Source organism: Heterocephalus glaber, unplaced genomic scaffold (genome assembly GCF_053883595.1).
Source record: "Heterocephalus glaber isolate CG9 unplaced genomic scaffold, H.glaber_assembly_v1.0 deba00001733, whole genome shotgun sequence".
NCBI lineage: Eukaryota > Metazoa > Chordata > Mammalia > Rodentia > Bathyergidae > Heterocephalus > Heterocephalus glaber.
In genome coordinates this window covers 4531035-4554059 of record NW_028258444.1, presented here as the reverse complement: position 1 = coordinate 4554059, position 23025 = coordinate 4531035, and the positions used below count along the sequence as shown (strand labels likewise).

Genomic DNA, 23025 nt, shown 5'->3' with positions numbered 1-23025 from the left:
AGTGCAAGGTCCTGAGTTCAATTCCTGGTATCAAAAAAAAAGGAAATTCTTAATAAAAATTGACATGATTTTGTGTTGGACATTTTTCAAAATTTTGTTTTATTTTTGTACTGGAGATTGAACTTAGGACCTTGCACATGTTAGACAAGTGCTCTACCATTGAACCCTATCCCCAGTCCTTTTATTTTTTTATTTTGACACAAAGTCTCACTGAGTTGCCCATGCAGGGCTCAAATTTGTGATCCTCCTGCATCATCCTCCCAAATACAGGCATGTTCCAGTGTGCCTAGCATAAAAGAGTATTTTCTTCAGTGGTGGTTGTTGACATCTTTTTGTGAGACTGGGAATGTTTTTGTTGTTGTTGTTGTTGTTGTTTTGTTGGCAGCGTTGCCGGATTGAACTCAGGGTCTCTGCCACCACGCCCAGCTTGGTAGTGCTGTCATGGAATGCTTAAGTCCCCCATCTCAGAGATTCTTAATCTGCCATTTGACTAGATGCATATATTTTAAAATTAAGGAGAACCAAAAGGTCTTGTAAGACATTTCTGTAGTCTAGGCTTCTTTCAGTGGATGTAGTTTCCTTAAAGAAATGCTAGGTCCTGCTCTCTGTTGCCTTTACTACCTTGTGTGCACCATGTTGTTTCTCCTCTGTGATGCTTGTTTGCCATCTCAGCCTTGGAGCCAGCTGATTATGGACCTGAAACCTCTATGCACTGTAAGCCAAATAAAAGCCTTCCCCTCCAACTTTGGGTGTCAGGTATTTTACACCCAAGAGAAAAGTAACTAACAAAGGAATTTGGTACCAGAGAAGTGGGGGGTCATTGCTGTGACATTACCCACCCATGTGGTTCAAAAGCCTTTGGCTTGTGGGAAGGGGAGGAGTTAGGAAAGGTTCTGAGAGGCTGGCTACAGAAGCAGCCCTGGAATGCCTTAGGCTGTACTATATGGGAGATTCTGGTCAGAGCTCAGAATACCAGAAGGCTGATAAAGACCAGGCTTAGATTTCTGCTGGAAAGGACTGCATTGGCTGCTAGACTCCAGAAGATGTGTTACAGCTTGACAGAAAGTTTGTCGAAATTTTGCTTGTGTTCAGAGATTTTGCTGAAAGATTCGGAGATGCTAGCTGTAGAAGTAGAGCTAGAACACCTTAGGCTGTTCCGTATGGGAGATTCTGGTTAGAGTTCAGAAGACTGGAAAGCTTGTAAAGACCAGGCTAGGGATATTTCTCATTCTTTTTTTTTTTTTTTTTTTGGTACCGGGAATTGAACTCGGGTCCTTGTGCTTGTGCAGCAGGTGGCGAAACCAATGAACTAAATCCTCGACCCCTAGGGATATTTCTGCTAGGAAAAAGGACTGCATTGGCTGTTGGACTTCAGATGATGTAGTGTGGCAGAAAGTTTGTCTGCATTTTATTCATCTCTAGAGACTTTGCCTGAGACTGAGATTAGGGTTGGTGAACTAATTAATCTTGCAGAGGAAATTTCAAGGCAGTTGAATACTGAGGCGGTAGCATGGCTACTGTTGGGAGTTTTTAGTCAGATCTATGATGAGAATCAAGAGCACATAGCCCAGCAGAATGATTTAAAACATTATGAGTTTGGCCACAAAGGAAGCTCCAGTAAAGCTGTGGACTGCACAGGTAGAGTGAGGAAGATCTTGAATCCTGAGAAGGAAGAGGAGAATAGAAAAGATGGCCCAACGGCATCACAGGAAGTAGCAGGACTCCACCCTTTGCAGTCTCAGAGTTGTAAAGGTGAAAGATTTTGCTTTGAGAAGAAAGCCCAGACCACCATGTTCCAGAATGGCTGTGGTCTAGGGAAGTTGTTCCAAAATGGAGGCCTAGAGAATTTGTTCCTCAGGATTGGGTTCAAAGTGTTGAGCGATCCAGCACTGGACCCCTATAGCAAAGAGGGAGAGGGAAGCCTGGCTACAGCTGGCAGCAGACCTTGTCATCATCCACATGGCACTGGTTTTAGGTGCATACAGAATGCAAGAGTTGTGGGGTCAGGAAGGCTTCCACCCAGATTTCAGAAGAAGGCCTGGAAGGCCGGGCAGTGTGTGAAGCTGAGTGTGCAAAGCCAAAGGTGCAGTGGAGACCCCAGAAGTTTGGAGAAGCCAGGTCCATGGATCATCTAAGGAAAACTGCCAGGGGGAAGCAGAGCTGGCCCAAGAAGGAAGCCATGGGAGCTACAACCACCAGAAGTCCCATAGGGGCAAAGCCACCCATGACCCTTGAAGTTCACAACTTGCCACAGATTGCCTGGGATGGTAGAAGTAGAACTGTGGAATGTAATGTTTGGCCTGCTGGATTTTGGATTTACTTTGGTCCCATTCCTTTGTATCCTCCTGTTTGTATTTTTTGGAATGGTAATGTCTATCTTGTGCCATTGAATGTTGGAAGTGTTTGACTTTCTTTTCATTTGTAAAAGGCCTTGAAGCTAAGAGTTTGCCTTAAATCTCAGAGGAGACTTTGGACTTGGATTTTTCAGCAGTGTTGAAACTATTAGGAGTTGGACTCCTAATCTCTTAGAGTTGGACTAAATGCTTTTTTTGCATAAAGGGATGTGCATGAGTCTTGGGGGGGGGGTTATGGTTTGTGTTTAGCTGTCCCCCCAAAGCCTCGTGCAGATGAGGTAGGACTTTCTTTTCAGAGATAGTTGAATCTGGAATGTGTGATGCTGGGATTAAGGGCATATGATTAAACCATTACATGTGAGTGATTAGTTTGGCACTGTTATTATGGTATGCTTACACTGGTCATTTTCAAAGGACTAAATATCCTGTAAAAAACTATAATAACAAGGTTTTATTTTTTCTGGTATACTAAATATATTTATACTTTCTGACTGTACAGGTTTTCAAATATTTATGATAATAACCTCTTTTTGATTCAGGTATTTGCCTTTTTCATACACTCCAGCTATTTATGACAACAGATACATATATGGGCTGAGATATTTTCTTTAGATGGTATCCTATCAAAAGATAATTTAGATAAAAACTTTTGGTGTTTTTAAAAAATGAGTATGTTTAACAATGGCTATTTTGGGCCAGGGATTTAGCTCAGTGGTTCCAGCGCCTGCCTCATAAGCGCAAGGTCCTGAGTTGGATCCCCTGTACCAAAAAAAAAGGAAACCGAATTTATTCATTAAAAAAAAGAATAAAAATTAAGAAAAAAATCAAACAATGACCATTTTTTATCAATATGGACATTTAAATGTGTTACAAAGGTAAAGTCATCATAATTGTCATGTTAAAATATTATTTGTTGGGCTGGGGATTTAGCTCAGTGGTTCCACCGCCTGCCTCACAAGTGCAAGGTCCCGAGTTTGATCCCCAGTACCAAAAAATATATATATTATTTGTGGCTCTTTTTCTGTTAATATTCTACAGGAATTCAACTACTGAAACAACCATGACTGATAACAATAACAGTTCTCTATATTTGAAATTCCAAAATGCTTGTTGTTCGGGTAAAATTATAATAGTTAAGTTCATTACTCTTGTTACAGTGCTAATGCTATTGACCTTCTCTTCTGGGTGTTCAACAACTAAAGTTTGGAGACCAAAACTAAAAAGGTAACTAGGCTATGAGGACAGCCAATATTTTGGCCCTGGCTTCTCAAGGTCAACAAAGATCTGGGACATGAGGGAACCTTCTCTACAGGGTCCTACATCTTTGGTAAGTCACTCAACCTCCTGAACAGGGAGATTGCTGGACACCAGAGGACAATGTACCATGTGCCAAAGGAGGGTCACCAAAAAAAAATTCTCCCACGCTTTCACTGAAAGCAACTTGGTCAAGTAAGGCCATGACCCATCCTGATGGCTGACACTGACAGAGAAGCAGAGAGGCTCTATGCATGGTTCCAAAGTAATGGCCTGGGGAGACTTAACTGACCTTGATAGATAGCAAGAGGTTCACACTGATTGACAAGGTCTCACTTTAACTTGGTCTTAAACACCCGGCAGAAAAAATAACCAAAAGAGGTATAAAATAATGTCATAATAATAAAGCTAGACTTCCAAAAAATTAAGACATAGCCCATCCATAAAAATCTTTTGGTTCACTCGTAACACAGCCATTTCAAAAAAAGAAAACTTTGGGGACTAAATAGGAGGGGAAAATCATTAATTAGTTACAAGTGTGTATAGATTCTTTTCAGAGAAATTAAAATAAGTTCTTTACAGGTATCCAATCCTAGAAACCACTGGTCTCCAGATCTCTCCTTTTAGATAAGTGTTTTTCTGATTCTGTAATAACTAATTAAGTATCATGTAGTGATCAAAAAAAAACCCCATAAAGTAAGAGTATTGGGGAAAAAATCACCTGCTTGTCAGCCACAGTCAGGATAAGTTCTATACTGAGCAGCTACAAGATTTATTCCTTTTAAAATAATGTACATCCTTGTTCTCTGTTTATGATGCCTCTTCTCATTGTGCTCATATTTCCTGGATACCTACCTGTGTCTAAAAAGATCAAGCCTTTTATGTTGCACTTGATCTCCTTAAGTTGGCCAGTGTCCTTGTTGAGGTTATCAGTTCTCTTTATTTTTAAATATATCTAGGAGGCCTCCAAAATCTGAGCGATACAGGAATAAAACTGTCCTTTACACAACTATTCCATGGCTTTGCTCGAACCGTCAACCTAAAATGTGTGTTTTCATGGCCTTGAATTTAAAGGACAAGTGAGGTTCATAGTAACACTACACTCATTGGTATGTTGGCCTCCAAAAGACATTTGCTCAGTTACGTACACCTTTTATATTCCCAAAAAAGATTATAAAGATTATATAAATTGTCTTTATCACTTTTCCACTCATTCTTTCAGAGCAAGGACATGACCATGGGCCCTTGTTGCTAGGAGGAGAGCAAGTATTAGGTTACTCTTTTGGTGGGAGTAGGGGCACATTGGAAAGAAGGTAGCTATTATATACAGCAGCCACCCTAAATTGGAGGGAAATCTGTCAGGGACTGCCCTAATCCCACAAGTCTGAATAAGATAAAAGGGGCAGAAAGATACTGTTAAACTCTCTCCTGTTACCTTTGCTATCTTGTGTGCACCATGCTGTTTCTCCTTTGTCATGCTTGTTTGCCATCCCAGCCTTGGAGCCAGCTGATTATGAACTGAAACCTCTGTGAATTGTAAGTCAAATAAACCCTTTCCCTTTTGCAAGAAGAAGAAGAAGATGAAGAAGGAGGAGGGAGAGCGGCGGGCGGGCAGGCAGGCTAGGTCCTTGTAATTTTAGGGTGACTAGAATTTTTAAATTTTCTCATTTTCTGCTCTGGTGTAAGATATCTTGTGATTTTATAGATTGTTGTCACCATCTTCCCCCTTGGTTATCTCACCCCACATTGTGATCTAATATTAGCAACTAACTGATGAGTCCTCAATTTATATCTCTAGCCCAGATCTTTCTCCTGAAATCCAGACTTAAGTATCTAACTATCTTCTTAACATCTTTTTGAATTAGCATCTCAAAGTTGTTATGTCCAAAATTGGATTTATATTATTTCCTCTAAAAAGTAGCCTTCCCCTTCTCAGTTGATGGTGAACCCATCTAATCAGAAGCCAAGGAGCCATTCTTTATTCCTTTCTTTCTTTTTTCTTTCTTTTTTTTTTGGTACCAGGGATCGAACTCAGGTCCTTGCGCTTGCAAGGCAGGCGACAAAACCACTGAGCTAAATCTCCGGCCCTGAAATGCAGGTTTTTTGTTTTTTTGGTACCGGGGATCGAACTCAGGTCCTTGCACTTGCACAGCAGGCAACGAAACCACTGAGCTAAATCCCCGGTTCCTTTCTTTCTCTTATTGGACATGTTTAGTCACAGTAATTATAGCTTCAGTCTTCAAAATATATCCAGAATCCAGCTGCATCTCAGTATCTTCATTGCAGCCACATTGGTCATAACTACTATTGTCTTCCCTGGATTACACAATACTATGAGGCCATCATTCCTGGAACCTGAACGTTTATAGTGGGCACAAAATACTTTGTTGAGTGAATAAAGATGAAAGTATTTTAGCCGGCTGGTCCAGCACCCTAAGATGCTGAAGCTGGAGGATCACAAGTTCAAGTCCAGTCTGGGCAACTTAGTGACTTAGCAAGACCCTGTGTCAAAATAAAAAATGGCTGGTATTGTAGCTCAGTGGGAAGGCTCTGATCCTATCCCCAGTACTAACTAACAAATAAACAAAGAAAAACTAAAGAAAACTTTTTTTTTTTTTGGTACAGGGGATAGAACTCAGGACCTTGTGCTTGCAAGGCAGGCAGTGGAACCACTGAGCTAAACCCCCAGCCCAGAAAACTATTTCTTAACAGATGTATCTACTTCACACTAGAGCTGGTTTAAAAAATACAACTTTGTTTTAAAGTAACTTCAGATTTGCAAAAGAATTCCAGAAACAGTTCAGAATATACCCTCCACACAGTTTCTGCAGATACTAGCATTTCTTATAACTGTGGGACCTTTATCAAAACCAAAAAATTAATATTTGAATTATAAACTGTATATTTTATTTGGATTTCACTGTTTTTCCCATTTATATCTTTTTTCCTTTGACCAGTTTAGGAAACCATATCATATTGTTTGTTTGTTTGTTTGTTTATTGATTGATTTGGTTGCAGTGCCAGAGATTGAACCCAGGGCTTTACACATGCTGGGCAAGTGCTCTACCATTCAGCTATATCCCTAGCCCCACCATACTGCATTTAGTTATGTTTTTAAATCTCCCCTAATCAGTGGGAAGACTGCTTTTTTAAAATATTATAAGCTTTACATAGTATTAATTATTGTAAAATACTGCACCTGTGCATTATTTGAACAAATGGCTTTTTTTTCTGTAGTTGGTTCTGAGCTACATCCCCAGCCCTCTTTTTACTTTTTATTTTGAGACAGGGTGTTGCAAAGTGGCTAAGTTACCCAGGCTGGGCTTGAACCTATGATCCTCCTGCCTCCCAAAGTGCCGGGTTTACATTATGTCTTGCCACATGTGACTGTTTCTTTTCTTTTCTTTTTTTTTTTGGTACTGGGGATCGAACTTGGGTCCTTGTGCTTGTGAAGCAGTACACATGACTATTTCTAAGGGAAAGGAAGATGATAAGACTTAGAGACACTAGAATATATAGCCACAGGATGTGGTTGAATGTAGATGAGATGATCATAGGATCTGACATTTTCTGAGTCAGTTGAACAATGCATCTAATCCATTCTCCTCTGCTGTCAAAGCTTCCCAGTCCATGCTGTCATTTGAAGAAGTGAGTCCTAGAAAGGTACTTAACCACCTGTGACTTTTTAATGGGTAAATTGGACTAAATATATTTATTTTCATTCATGTTCTCTTCTTATATCATACTTTGGAAGTAAAATAATGTTAAGCACCTACTGTTATGGCTTGTATCTGGATGTCCCCCCAAAGCCTTATGTGGTTATAGAGGGGCTTTTCAGTGGTGGCTGGATCTAGGGTGTGGGATACTGGAATTAAGGATGTGATGCTCCACTCTGGGTGTGGGTGCACCACCCAAAAGGCTGGTAGTCTGGATGGGATAAAAGGGAGAAGCAGGCTTGCTTGCTTGCTTGCTGCTTTTGCTGCTGCTGCTGCTGATGGGTGCCAGCTGCCTGCCCTGCTTTGCCATAGATTGTTTCTCTTCAGCAATGCCCCCTGCCATGCCATCCTGCCTTGGAGCCAGGTGACTATGAACTGAAACCTCTACAAACTGTGAGCTGTAATGATCCTTTCCTCCTTTAACTTTGGGTGTCAGGTATTTTGTCTCAGCAACAAGAAAAGCAACAAAGATATCTACACTATGTAACACACTGAATTGAACCCTGAGAAGGGGGTACAAAGGAAAATAAGTGTTTTACTGTTTAGAAGCCTGGGTCCCCACATAGGTACTATAACACGCTGTAATAGAACTTGTTTGTCAGCACAGAGAAAATTAATTTTTACTGGGCAAATGGGAAACAGGAGGACATTTGAGTTTGCCCTTCAAAGAACTCACAATATTTTTAAAAACAGCTTTGGTGAAATATATTTCATGTATGGTAGTACATATACCATTCAAAGTAAGCAATTTAGTGGCTTTTTGTATATCCGTAGAGTTGTGCAAGAGTCACCGCAATCAGTTTGATTTAGCTTGATTCCCTGAAAGAAACCCTGAACCTGCTGGGGTGGTAGCTCCATTGAAAAGAGCTTGCTTAGTATACACAAGGCCCTGATGCAGTCTCCAGCACTGCAGAGAAACAAAAACCCCAAAACACTCCCTGCCTGTGTTTGCTGCTCCCCTTCCTTCAGCCACTGGTAACAAATGTACTTCCCATCTCTACAGAGTTGCCTGTTCTAGATATTTCACATAAATGGAATCATACATTATCTGATTTCTTTTTTTTTTAACTTGGTGTAAATTACACAAATTTTATTATTTTTAAAGTAATCATTTTACTTAATCCATATAAAATTGATAAGCTAGATTCTGATTTTTTGTAAAATATTATGACGAAGTTTAGATAACCTGTACTATAGGTGTATAAAGTAACTTACTTATTTTAAAATATGGCATGGTTTTAAAGTATATCTAGGGTTAGTTTTGAAGTCTTACATTCTGTAGCATCTATAAATAGTCCAAAGTGAAGAAAGCATACCATGCTCTAAAGGCAAAAGCAATCAAAGCTTCCTCTAAGCTGAAACTAAAGTACAGCTCTCCATTTCTTGTCAGTGTCCATGTTGCTAAATATTTTTCCTTCTTTTTCTAGTTTTTTCAAATTAAGGAAAAGATTAATTCAGCCATTTTATGTAAATTCTCAGGAACATTCTTGTAAAGAATTTTTACAAGCTCTGTTTTTGTAAATGATTTTTCACAATTGTCACGAATGAATGTAAGAATTTGTTGTTCTTGGTAATTTCTGTGAGAAATATATTGTTGAATTACAGCTTCTGCATTTTGGATTACTGGGCCGTGTCCTGGATGTATAATATCAGCTTTGACTTTCAATAACAGGTTTAGGGAATTCATATAATCATACAGGTCTTCAAATATAGATGTTCCTTCCCCTAGGATGCAGTCCCCAGAAAAAATGACACTTTCTTCTTCTAAGTGTAGAGCCATATGATCATCGCTGTGGCCAAGTGTGTATATAACTTTTAGAGTGGCTCCCTCGGTCTTAATCACATCTCCATCTTTTAGATAAATATATTGTTGTGCCCCATTTCCTATAATTTCTTCTTTATGGGGATTCCATGGGAGTTTTTTAATGCAATAGGCAGTGTCATTATTGATGCTTTTACAAATATCTCCTATGCCTCCAGAATGATCGGGATGCCAATGAGTCACTAGGATTTCCTGGGTTGCTGTGTTAAATTCAACCAGAGCTTGCTTTAAACAGCTGATATATTCAGGAATTGATGTTTCTCCAGTGTCAGTGAGGATTCTCTCCTGGAGCCAGTACCCACCAAGTAGGTATTGGTGCCTCTCAGGGTCATAGGATCAGGATTACAGCCTAAAACACGCACCACACGACAGGACAGCCTTTCAGTGTACGGCAGCACAACAGCCATCTCCACCTCAGCTTTTCTGATTTCTTTCATTTAACATTATTTTCAAGATTTATTCATGTCTTATCACATATAGGTAATTCTTTTTATTGCCAAACATTCCATTTTACGGAACTAGCATATTTGCTTTTTCCTTCATCAAGTTGATGGCTTTTGGCTATTATAATAATATTGCTATGAACATTTCTTACACAAACTTTTGCATGTACGTTTTCATGTGTATTTGGGTATATACTTAGGAATGGAATTTCTGGGTCAGGTGGTAGCTGTATGTTTAACTGCTTGAGAAGTTAGACTGTTTTCCAACACAGCCATACCATTTTACATTCCCATCAGCAATATGTGAGGGTTCCAGTTTCTTTACATCCCTGCCAACATCTGTTAACCTCTGTCTCTTATTTTAGCCTTGATAGTGGATGTGAGAGTGGTAATCTCATGTGTTTTGATTTGTATTTCCTCGATGACTGATGATGTTGAGCATCTTTTCATGTCCTTATTGGCCATTATATCTCCTTCTGAGGCAGAGATTTTAATAGATGAAAAGGGAAGGGAAGAGGAGGGCTCAAGAGAATAGGAGCAAAGGCCTGAAAAATGCTGAGAGAATCGGGAAAACTAGAGAGGAGGCCTCTCAGAGAAAGGGAATAAAAGAGGAAAATGGAAAACTGGGTCTCTTGGGTTTGTTTTTTAATGTGTCAAGTCACATTGTCATCCTCTTCTCTCAAGCTAACATGAGCACATTTCAAGGATAATCCGTTCTTTTGTAAATGTCAGAGTGTTGTGTCCAGCTCATTCCGTTGATTCATTCAGCCTAAAGTAAATAATTACTGAGGACTAACTCCAGCCCTTTTCGGCCCATTAAGGAGCAGGGTGGATCAGCGAGCAAAAACAGAGGTGGACCTTGCTTTTCATGGAGCATATTTTCTAGTGGGAATGATTTTGTGTAAATACATTTTGGGGTTTGGTAAGTAAATCCAGGTCTACTTTGTTTATGCTCTTCTCAAGGTCCATAGCTCCTTTCAGCTTGTACTTTTTCAGTCTTACATTCTAATCTTTAATCACCTGTCACACAGATGCAGCCTGATATCCCTGCTGGCATTCTTGTTTTGCTTTTCTGAGACTGTTGCAGTTGAAGTCTATTTTTCCACTATAGTTCTAACCAATTAATAAAAAGTCAAACTGTAAAGAAAAATTACATGCATATGTTAAACATACTAAAACACATATCTGTATTTCCCTCACTCATTTGTTTTAGGACCAAGGTTTGTCCTATCAGTAAGGATCTGCTGACTAATTTTTGTAGTCATTCTTTTTTAAAAATTTTTATTGAGTTTATTGGTACATTCAGGTACATCTTATGATCACATTCATCATTGAAAATGTGAAGCTGTACATGATATATATTGATTCTTATTTTTTACCATTCCCCTGCTCTCCCTTCAACCCCTCCATCCCCCTCATATACATAAGTTTTGTTTCCATTTTTTCCATCTTTCAATTTTTTCCTTTCTCTTTTTTTGTTTCTCCTGCCCCCTCCCACCACCATTCCCCTTTCCCTTTAAACATTTTCTTCCTATTTCACAATATCTACTATACCTTCAGTTTCTCACACCAAAGAAATGATTCAGTATTTACACATGTGTGTCCTATTTGTTTCATGTATGAGTATGGCCTCAAGGTGCATCCATTTAGCTATAAATGTCTCAAGTTTATCTTCCTTTTTGGCTGAGTAGTACTGGAAAAACTGGATTTCAACCTGCCAGAGATTAAAACTAGACCCATATCTTTCACCATGCACTAAACTAAAATCAAAGTGGATCAGAGATCTAAATATTAAAACAGAAACACTAAACCTGCCAGAAGATTTGTTAGGTAGAACTCTTGGAGACATTGGCGTAGGAAAAGACTTTATGCACAAAACCTCAGTAGCACTGGAACTAGCACAAAGAATCAACAGCTGGGATCTCATCTTCTTAAAAAGCTTCTGCACTGCAAGAGAAACCACTAACAGAGCTAAGAGACAACCTACAATGTGGGAAAAAAATTTTACCAGCTGTTCCTCAGACAAAAAGAACTTTAAAAAAATCAGACCCCCCAGATTTAAAGACCCAATTAAAAAATGGGCATCTGAAATGAACAGGCATTTCTCAGACAAAGAAGTAGAAGCAGCAAATAAACATGAAAAAATGTTCAGCATAACTGGTCATTTGAGAGATGCAGATGAAAATAACACTGAGATTCCATCTCCAAAAAGGATGGCTGCTATCAAGAAATCAACCAATAGGGCCGAGGATGTAGCTCAGTGATGCTGTGAGTGCCTGGCAAGCACAACATTCTGAGTTTGATCCCTGGTACCAAAAAACAAAAAGAAAAGAAAAGAAATCAACCAATAACAAATGCTGGTGAGGCTGCGGGTAGGAAGGAACCCTTCTCCACTGCTGGCGGGAGTGCAGACTGGTGCAACCACTATGGAAATCAGTATGGAGATACCTCAGAAAACTAGGATTGGAGGTCCCATTTGACCCAGCTATTCCCCTGGTGGGTATCTTCCCAAAAGAATTAAAAGCAGCATACCACAGTGACATATGCACACTCATGCTTATACCAGCACAGTTTGTAATAGCTAAATCTTGGAAACAGCCCAGAAGCCCATCAACTGTTGAGTGGATAAAGAAGATGTGGTTTTTTTGGTATTCATTCTTATATAAACTCCACCAGCAGTGAATCACCTGTGATTTTTAGCTCCTGTTTCTTTGATGTGGTGGGACAGTTTAAAGCCATTTCAAAGCAGTTAGAATGTATAATCGTTCTAGATTTTTATGGTTTCTTACCCTAATTTTTAGTTTTCCTACATTTGATCAGATGGCAGTTTTATTATTTTAGCAGCTCATGTATATGTATATTCAACTTCATTTTTGTAGAAATTATACTTTCGTTTGTTTGCAGGCCTCCTCCTCCTTTTTTTTTTTTGGTACCGGGGATCGAACTTGGGACCTTGCGCTTGCAAGGCAGGCGCCAGAACCACTGAGCTAAATCCCCCAGCCCTCCTCCTCCTTTTTTAAAAACAGGGTCTTGCTAAGTTACCCAGGCTGGCCTCACACTTGTGATCTTCCTGCCTCAGCTTCCCAAGTAGCTGGGATTACAGGCATGTACCACTGTGCCTAGCTAAAAATTACATTCTTTTAATCATATTTTATAGGTTTACAGAAAGTTAAATTATGAATTGGATATCATGTACAACATGCATAAACAGGTTGGGAGTAGCTTTTGGTAAGCAAATTTAAGTAAAAGAAACAGAAGTGCTATTGGCCATAAGTATTTGGCCTTCTATGGACAACAGCAGTTAAATTTTACAGGGGAGCCAGGTATGGTGGCATACACTTGTAATGTCAGCACTCTGGGAGACTGAGGCAGGAGGATCACCCAAATTCCAGCCCAGCCTAGGGAGCAACTTAATGAGACCCTGTCTCAGAATGAACAATAAAAAAAGAACTGGAGATATAGCTCAGTGTGAAGGTCCTGGGTTTAATTTACAGTACTGCAAAAAGAAAAGAAAAAAAGTTTCACAGGGGAGAAATTGTTCAGTCCATGTCATTAAAGAGAAATTGGTTAGAAGTGCTTTTTTTTTTGGTACCAGGGATCGAACTCAGGACCTTGTGCTTTTAAGGCAGGCGGCGGCACCACAGAGCTAAATCCCTGGATTTTATTTTTTTATAAGTGCTTCTTTATATACCAAGCTAAGTGCATTTCTGCTGTGTTCTGTTAAGTACACTGGAGATGCTTCTTTTATGACATAAGCTTAGTGTAGTGCAGTACTATGACAAGGCTATCAAATCCTACAAATGCCCACTGTGACTCCTAGGTGCATTTTCTGTGTGTTACATTCAGAATTGTCCCACTACATTTGCATTGTGTTGAAATGGGAAGATAGATTTTAAGATGCACATTGTGTAACTGTTAAATTTCCCTAAACTGTTAATTCTGTGAGACAGAGACACTGTTTTATTCACTGCTCTTATCTCCAATACCTATAGTAGAGAATATTAATGCTTGGTAGACAGCAGGTACTTAATGAGAAAAATTTAAATTACTTAATTTGGGGAATGGAGAATAGGATGGTGAAGGCTTTTTAAATAAATGAAATATATTGAGAAATCCCTGTTGTCTACTGCATTTATTAATTATAAAATTACCTAAATTAAACTGCCATCAGATTGCATCTGAAATGTTTTTGAATTTGCTGAGTGCAGTAGTCATTACGCTTCTGTAGAGGTAGTGGTTCTATCTGTTGTGCTGGATTAATTCTATGAGTACTAAGGAAGGCTGATTTTGGGATCTTTACTGCCAGTGTTCTCCAAAGGCAGTGTCTAGGTCCAGTGCACGTTGAATCATTGTTTTGACAAGTTACTCAAGAGGCTGAGGCAGGAGGACCACTTGAACCCAGGAGTTTGAGAACAACATTAAAACTAAGTAAATAATGGGCCGGGGATTTAGCTCAGTGATTCCGGCACCTGCCTCGCAAGCACAAGGTCCCGAGTTCGATCCCCGGTACCAAAAAGAAAAAAACTAAGTAAATAAGAGTCATCACCATTAACCTGCAAAAGGTATAATTGAAAGTGAACCTCGGGCCGGGAATTTAGCTCAGTGGTTCCGCTGCCTGCCTCCCAAGCGCAAGGTTCCGAGTTCCATCCCTGGTACTAAAAAAAAAAAAAAAAAAAAAGAAAGTGAGCCTCTCTTCAAAGACGTCAAAAACAAACAAGTCCAGCTCTGCCCCTTCTGGGCCTTGTGGGCAGGGCAGCCATTTGGGGAAGAGCTTTGTTATGGTTGTGGGCTAGTCACCTCTACTGGGCCGGGAAGTTGGGAACCGGTCCTCGGACGCAGCGTCTCTTCCTTGACTGTAGCCCTGCCGCTGCCTGAATGGTAGATTCATGTGACCTTTTTAATAATTGAATAATGATGAAAATGGGTCCAAAACATTAAGTTACTTCTCCACCAAAGCAGTAGAAGATTCTTCACATCACCTTCCAGTGACTCAGTTCAGTTTTTGGAAAGGAGCAGAACAAGTGAAATACTGAAAACTGAAGCAAAGAAAACTTCATTTTGGAACTTTCTCCTTGACTACCCCTTACTCCCTACTACTTTCTACTTGTTTTAATTTTGCTGCATTTATAAATAGTGAAGACCAAAGAAATAGAACATATGTTTAAGAGCTGTATACCAAGAAATTTGCCTTGAAAGCTGCTATTCTGTAGAGGAAAAAGTTTATCAAGTTCCTGTCTGATCCTTTTTTTAAAGCAAGATTTCTTAGGTCCTTAGATTTTGAAGGTTAAGACAATTAATTATACATATCTACACACTATTTTTAGAAATTGTGTAAAAATAATGAGATTTGTGTTTTGAGGGCTTTGTCATTTGGAGGGTTTACCACTGGAGTTGACTGCTCCAAAGATTTTTGATTGTGTTTTAATATTATATTTTTGGTCTGTCACCTTGATGACATTACTTACCTGCACATCAATCAACCTGTCTTTCTAACTATGACCTATTTATGAAGTGTGTGCCCTCAGTGTGCAGATGTCCATGTATTACCTATTTAAGCAGCATTATAGTGCTGTTACTCAAGGAAGTTGAATGAGGTGAACCATAGACATAGCTTTTTCCCCTTACCCCTCTTTTTAAATGTAACAAATACTTTTTATGTTCCCCTTCCCCCTTCCCCTCCCCCTTCCCCCTTTTGGAAACGTGTCTGGCACTAGGTAGTTGAGAATAAGCAACTGAAGGGACTAAGAAAGTGAGCCACGAGGAGCCAGCCTTCTCTGTGCTTCATCACAAGGTGTGCTGCTGGCCAGGCTACTTAAGCTCCCTTTTAACAAGAAAATCTCTCGGGAAATCCAGCTGGTAACCTCAAGGAGTCGGAAAACAGGACCACAGACGTTACACTCTGGGATCCTGATCATGAGGTTGGATGCCTCACTTTGCTGAAAAGAGACACTGGACCTAAATGGCGCAGCATGACTTTGTTCCTGCTTGGCTAAATTTCTCAACACCACAGTCAGCTAAGTCACCTACAACCACTTTTGAAAAACACGGAGACCACCTACCCCGAGGAGAAGGTAGATTTGGAGTAAGCCGTCATCGACACAATTCCTCTGATGGCTTTTTTAACAATGGACCTTTACGAACTACTGGAGATTCCTGGTACCAACCCTCCCTATTCCGCCATGATTCTGTGGACTCTGGTGTCTCTAAGGGAACATACACTGGAATCACAGGGAATTTATCTGGTTGGCACAGTTCTTCTCGTGGTCATGATGGCATGAGCCATCGTAGCGGAGGTGGCACAGGGAACCATCGACACTGGAATGGCAGCTTCCACTCCCGGAAAGGCTGTGCCTTTCAGGAAAAGCCACCTATAGAGGTTCAGGAAGAAAAAAAAGAAGACAAGGTAGAAAAATTGCAGTTTGAAGAGGAAGACTTTCCTTCTTTGAATCCAGAAGCTGGCAAACACAATCAGCCATGCAGACCTATTGGGACCCCTTCTGGAGTGTGGAAAAACCCACCTAGTGCCAAGCAACCTTCCAAGATGCTAGTAATCAAAGAAGTTTCCAAAGGAGATCCTGCTGCTGCCTTCTCTGCTGCATTCACCTCACCAGGATCTCACCATGCAAATGGAAATAAATCATCAACCATGGTTCCAAGTGTCTATAAGAACCTGGTTCCTAAGCCTGTACCACCTCCTTCCAAGCCCGATGCATGGAGAGCTAACAGAATGGAACACAAATCAGGGTCCCTTTCCTCTAGCCGGGAGTCTTCTCTTACCAGTCCAGTCTCTGTTACCAAACCAGTGGTACTCTGGCCGGTGGTGCAGTTCTAAGCTCTCCCGAAGAGAGTCCCTCCAACACTACCCCTCCAGGTGAGATCAGCTCCTCTCGTCTGACCAAGTTGACCCGCCGAACCACCGACAGGAAGAGTGAGTTCCTGAAGCCTCTGAAGGATGACCGGAATGGAGACTTCTCAGAGAGCAGAGACGTCGGCAAGCTGGAGGATTTGGAGGACAGCAGCACACCCGAACCAAAGGAAAGTGGGGAGGAGGCTGTCTTCAGAATGGTCTCTCTCTCTCCCCATTGTGGAAGAAGGGGAGGTCCTCTCACATTCTCTGGGAGCAGAGCACAGGTTATTGAAAGCAATGGGAAGGCAGGAATTATCCTGAAAATGATGAGAACTGCCTTCCTCTCACAGAGGATGAGCTCAAGGAGTTCCACGTGAAGGCAGAGCAGCTGAGAAGTTCCAATGGCTTTGGAAAGAAGGGCTTCGGGCAGAGCCACAGTGTGAGCGTCTTCTCTCCTTGGAGAAGCACTGGTAAAGCAGAGTTTGAGGAATCAGACACCGAAACAAGTCACAGGGAGACATCAGATGATGATGCCTGGAAGTAGGCACAGAAATGCTCACAGTTCACCTGAACCAGAAAACTCAGCTTGTGTGTTTCAGGAATATACAAAAGAAATTGTTGTTTTCCTTTTCCTTTTCTTACGTTGAATACTTCATGCACAAGGGAAATAATCATATCCCAGAGAGAGGGCAGTTGGCTTGTGGAGCTTTTGTTGTCTTTTCCTGTCACCTGCTTAACAGAGATGTTCGTGTGGTGGGAAAGGTTTTTAAAATACACATACAGAACATACGGGGCAATGCACAGGTGGGAGCTGGCAGTGCAGAGACGGAGAGGAGCGGACACTGGCCTGCAGCAGCAGCTTCTACTGCCAGCCCTTGGGGCACTCACCTGGGTGCTCAAGCAATCATTGCCAATGACAAAGTGACTATTGAAGTTATAATTGTATTAAATTAATGCTAATAATTTGGATATTTTATTTTATTTTTGGCTGCTCGGGTAACTTAGCCCTTAACCAAGCATATGGTTTTTTTGTTTTTGTTTTCCTTTTTTGAGTACAGCTGTAAAATATTTGGATATAGGAAATGTGTTATTCTTGCAGCCTTGATATTCAGGGTGGATTGTAAAATATAAATTTTTGTGAGATTTCAAAGATTAAGATTATTTTGATAACATTATTTACAGATTTAAAAAGATGGGGTTATCACAAGTTTGTTGAGGGGGAAAAACTACTCCATAAAATAACTAACTTGGAATAAATATTTTACATCGTTAAAAAAACAAAAAACAAAAAAACCAAACAAGTCCAAGTCTGGATCTCACTCTTCTTGCTCAAGATCTGTGTCAAGACCTCACTCTCATTCACTTTTGAAGTCACAATCCTAAATCTAATCTGTCTTTTGATCAAGGAAGTGCAGGCTGAGTTCTAGGTCTCATTCCAGATTTTATTCTCCAGCTCATAACAGAGAAAGGATTCACCCCAAATCATATCAGAATCGAGATTTCCAAGGTCGCAGCAGGCTACAGGAGGCTATCCATATCCATTGGCACAAAAGAGGTTTCTGTCCATGGGGCCAGTGTAGCTATGGGTGCTGTGGAGACCACCCCTCCAACTGGCAGAACTGTCAGCGAGCATACAGTCATCAGGGCCTTTGTTGGTCCTGGTTCCAAAGAGGTCTCCTTCACCAGCATCCAGGAGCCATTCTAGAAACTCTGATAAGTTACCTTACAGATCAAGGTGCTCCTCATCCTCTTGTACTTCCTCTAATCACAGCCAACTTGAATCTTCTAAGCACAAATCTGCAAAGGAGAAAAAGTCCTCTTCCGAGGATAGCCGGCCATCTCAAGTTGCCCAGGATAGCCAGGGAGATGAGGCCAAGGGGCAGACATTCTCTGGAGGACCTCTCAAGATACAGGAGCGTTGGAGAGCTCAGAGCCATGGCCAGATGCTACCACCTACAGCACTGCTTCTGCATCACAGGCCTTAGCAGTTTCTGACCTGAGCCCATGGGGGTGAAGCCCAGCTCTCCCAGGCCCTCTTCAGTCTGGTGGTGAAGTGAGTCACCCAGAAGGTATAAGCTGAATGATGACTGAGAAAAAAATGGCAGACTTCCACGAAGATGAGATGCCTGATCGGAAGAAGGAAGGAATCTGAGTTTGATGATGAACCTAGATTTGTGTCTGAAGCCATAGTTAGTGCAAGCAAAAGCCTGAAGGAAGAGAAGTCAGGTAGGCGGGAGGGCCTGGTGTATGCATGGAAGGAAAGCAGAGGAGCTGGAGTTGCTGGAGGAGGAGCTTTAACTGAGAGATCCAAAAGGGAGGATCGAGGAGGAGCCAAAAGGAGCAAAAGCAGGACCAGAGTTTGTGCCTGAGAAGAACTTCTGAGTGACTGCTTACAAAGCTGTCCAAGAGAAAGACTCATTGCCTCCCCCAGGAGGACCTCTGAGAGCCTCAGAAGACTTTTCCTCGGGAAAGTATGCATTTCCATTACTCGGGAGCCCCAGGCCTGTGTGTGGATGGGCTCATTTGGCAAGAACCTCGTGTGACCCAGAGGCTAATCGACTCAGGAACACAAGCTTTGTCAGACTGCAGTCCACAGCAACACAAAGGAACAGGAGTTTTGTTCCATTTTCCAACACATACCGCTGGCCCAGTCTCAGGGTAGCCCTGTAGAATTGTTTGCCCAGCTCATAGTGACCATTGTTCACTATGTCAAAGAGCATCACTTTGGGTCCTCGGGAATGATGTTACACGAAAGCTTTACTATATACCTGAGGAGCTGAACAGGAGGCAGCTAAAAACAAGAAAAGCCCAAAGATAGACATTTTCCCTAGTATGACAAAATGAAAAGTCTTCCAGTACCTGGCTACAGGGCTGAGGGGAAATACAAAGATGATCCTGCTGATCTCCACCTTGATATTGAACGTCTTAAAAAAATAAGGAGATCACTTCTCGGCCTTTTGGCTAAAATCAAGTGTAAACACATAAGGAGAGACATCTTAACAGGTAAATCAAGAGAATCAGTGGATTCCCGAGACTCAAGCCTTTCATGGGAAAGGTCAACTGAGAAAACACTTAAAGGATCAAAGAAGCAGAAGCTGCATTGGAGAGCATGAGACCAGTCCAAGTCCTCCTCCTCCTCTTCCTCTCAATCATCTCACTCCTACAGGGGCCTACAGGGGCCAGGGATTTAGCTCAGTAGCGCTGTGCCTACCTTGGCAAGCACAAGGTCCTGAGTTCAATCCCCAGTACCAAAAAAAAAAATCATCTCACTCCTACAAAGTGGGAGAGTATCCTGAGGAGACAGAGAGAAGAGAGCACCACCGGCTTTGACAAATCAAGACTGGGGACCAAAGACTTAAGAGGTCCAAGTGAAAGAGGTGGCAGAGCTCAGGGAACCTTGCACTTTCAAGCCAAAGGGACAGGCAGCTACTCTGGAAACAGTAACAACCATTTTCAAAAGAGAGACCCGCAAGAGGAATGGATCCACAGTAAATTCCCCAAAGCAAGCAGTGTTACTTGCATGATGGTGATTGTGAAGGTGAGGGCAGACATAAGTAAATGAGCCAGCCAGGACAAGGAGCCTTCGTTCCACCAGGGTCAGGGCCGGGCCGGTTCATGTTCTGAAAATCCAGTACCATCCTCAGATGGGCCCAAGACAAGTTCAGTGGGGAAGAAGGGGAGGTTGAAGGTGATGAGAGTGGAACAGAGAACTGAGAAGAGAAGACAGGTGACAGCCCACAACTGATGAAAGCCCTTGCCAGGGGAGAAAGGCACTGGGAAGATGGTTGCTGAGAGCTGAACAGAGGACCCTCAAAGGATTCTGATTATCTCACCCCACGCCCCACCAGCCCTGCAGGATCCTACTAGAGAGGGAAGCATCCCCGGGGCTGTCCCACTGGACAGAGGCATCCCAACTCCCAGGAGAACATGCTCCCAGGGGAACATGGTGTTTTGGGCTTTAGCTGTGTTTCTCTTTTGTTGGTGGTGAATGGGGTGGGGGCTGGGGTAGGGGAGGGAGAGCGATGCTTGATTTTGGTTTTTTTGCTACAGTGGTACCTCAGTTCACAAACTAATTCTTTCCATGATTCTGGTCGAAGAATTCATTCCACGATTCTGGTTGCAACCAAATTGCAAGCATAGTAATGGTTTTGTTTTTAATTTTCATTTCATTTGGAGCTAAAAGGACTAATGTGATGATGTTCAGTCTCTTCTACCATGTCCTGATTTTAACCGCCCCCCTTCCTTTCTTTTTTTTTTTGGCATATGTAGTAATATTAGCAGAAAGATTTAATTTGGGCAACTTTGATTCTTAAAAGAGAAAGCAAAGCATGTGAATAAACATTGAAATGTTCACCTTATCTTGGGACCAAACTGCTTGGGTCTTTGTAAAATCCGGTTTTGTATGTCAAGCAGGAGTTAAGGCCTTTCTAACCACCTTGTGTTGCCCTTTTCTGCACAGCCACTATCACATGGAGTTGCTCCTAACGATTCTGTATGTACTCTGCTCCTGCGTTTTCTGATTTCCCCTGGGCTGGGCTTCACATTCTCCACCAGCAGCTCCAGTGTCCTGAACTTTCTAGTCCTGCTGATCCTCTACAACAGGGTGGAAACTGGAGGGCAGTTTATGGTCAGTTTTCTAAGAAATTTCTGAATTCTATTATCTTTACAAATATAAGATGGGAAATTTTTTTCCAATATTTTTATTAATCTTTATAAAATGAAAGAAATGGCTATGATCAATTAAGGACAGTGACTATGGCTGGGTGGTTCTTGGGGTTTTGTGATTTTTGGTTATTTTTTTCTTTTCTCTTTTTTAACGTTAAGCTTTAAATTGGAACATTCTCAGACATTTGGGGAAAATGTCCTCTTACCGTGAGTCCTTGTGCTTGCCTTCTGGTGGGCAACCTGAGCAGGTGAATCATACAGCATTTGTGCATTGGTTACCTGTGGACTGTGCCCTCCGCTTCTCCCAACCTTTGCTTCTTGGGATATTGTGCTTTCCCCTTACTTTCCTACATTTCTATAGTTAAGTTGGCTTTATTTGAATGATTGATGTTTAGGGGAAAAGGAAAAACACTCTTAAAATTTGTTTCAGCTCCTCCTGCAAATAAAAGCAATAAATGAAAAACAAAGCCAGCCACTCTTATGAAGAATTATTTTGTTTTTAGAAATGTTATGACTATCAAGGTTATTAAACTACCTTGTTAACTTATTAGATTAATGGGGCTTAATTAAATTTTATTCATTTGCCGCAAACATAGGTACATATGGATAAGTACATATTAACTTTCTAAGTAGCCCAGCAATTTCCAAAAGAGGTTTATACTCCCTGCTAACAATGGATAAGTTTCAGTTGGCCCATACCCTTGCCAGTACATGGTATTGATAGTGCCTTTTAATTTTGATCATTCAGTGGGTATGAAGTGATACCTCACTGTAGTTTTAGTTTGTAATCTTTAATTTGTACTTAAAGATTAATAACATTGAACACCCTCTCATTTGCTTATTGGTTGTTTGTATATATCTTACTGGTTTTCTTGTTTAGATTTTTTAATCTATTTTTTAAAAATAAATTATTATCGGGCCAGGGATTTAGCTCAATGGTGCTGCTGCCTGCCTCGCAAGTGCAAGGTCCTGAGTTCAATCCCCAGTATGAAAAAAAAGATTATTATCTTTTTCATTTATAGGAATTTATTAGATATTCAGATGAAATCTTTTGTCAAATAGTATGTATGTGTGTGTATGTATGTATGTATGTATGCATTTATTTACGGTACCAGGGATCGAACTCAGGGCCTCACATTTGCCAGGCAGGTGCTGTACTACTGAGCTACATCATCGGCCCTTATCAAATAGTATTTAAAACCTTTGGTTTTGAAAGTTATAAATATGTTCATTTTAGAGATCAAACTGATCAGTCAGTTTATTTCTGGCAGATACACAATTTCAGTTTAATTTGCTTTGTTATTTCAGTGTTAGGGATTGAACCTAATGCTTCACTACAGTCTGCAGTGTTCTTTAATTTTTTATTTTGAGACAAGGTCTCAATAAATTGCCCAGGCTGGGCTCCAGTTTGTGATCTTTGGGTCTCAGCCTCCCAGATTGCTTGGATTATAGATGGATTATAGATGTGTGCCACCATGCCCAGCTACAATTTGAGTTTTAAATCTAGGGTTTTAGAAGAAAATTGATGAGGTTGTTGGGAGGGATATATTAGTTATCTATTGCTATGTAACTGACCAGCTCAAACAGAGTAGCTTAAATCATCAGAGAGATTATTTTTTTCATTTGTCTGGGTCAGCTAGGTCATTCTTTGGACTTGCATGTTGGGATCACTGATATGGCTAGATGTTCACAGTGGCTTCTCTCCTTTGACGAGTGACTGATGGCTTGTAGCCGGCTGGCTTCTCTGCGCCTCCCCATGTCTCATTATTCAGTAGCTTAGCCCAAGGTCTTTAGATGGTGGTAGCTGTATTTTAAGCAGGAACAATGAGAACTGCCAGGACTCTTAAGAGCTATGCCTAGTACCATCGGTGACATATCAGCTACATTCTGCTGGGTAAAGCAACTCAAAGGCCAGCCCTGATTC

At 41.1% G+C, this 23025-nt stretch overlaps 1 protein-coding gene and 3 pseudogenes across 3 annotated transcripts in view; 3 read left to right on the top strand and 1 right to left on the bottom strand.

Annotated features, from left to right (window-relative positions):
• Positions 1-23025, top strand: part of Dennd5b (DENN domain containing 5B) — a 187217-nt gene that overhangs the window by 45874 nt on the left and 118318 nt on the right. The gene's annotated exons all lie outside the window — the stretch shown is intronic.
• Positions 8542-9553, bottom strand: LOC101723149 (endoribonuclease LACTB2 pseudogene; annotated as a pseudogene).
• LOC101722809 (vasculin-like protein 1 pseudogene) lies at positions 15313-17124 on the top strand (annotated as a pseudogene).
• Positions 17233-20440, top strand: LOC147821468 (thyroid hormone receptor-associated protein 3 pseudogene; annotated as a pseudogene).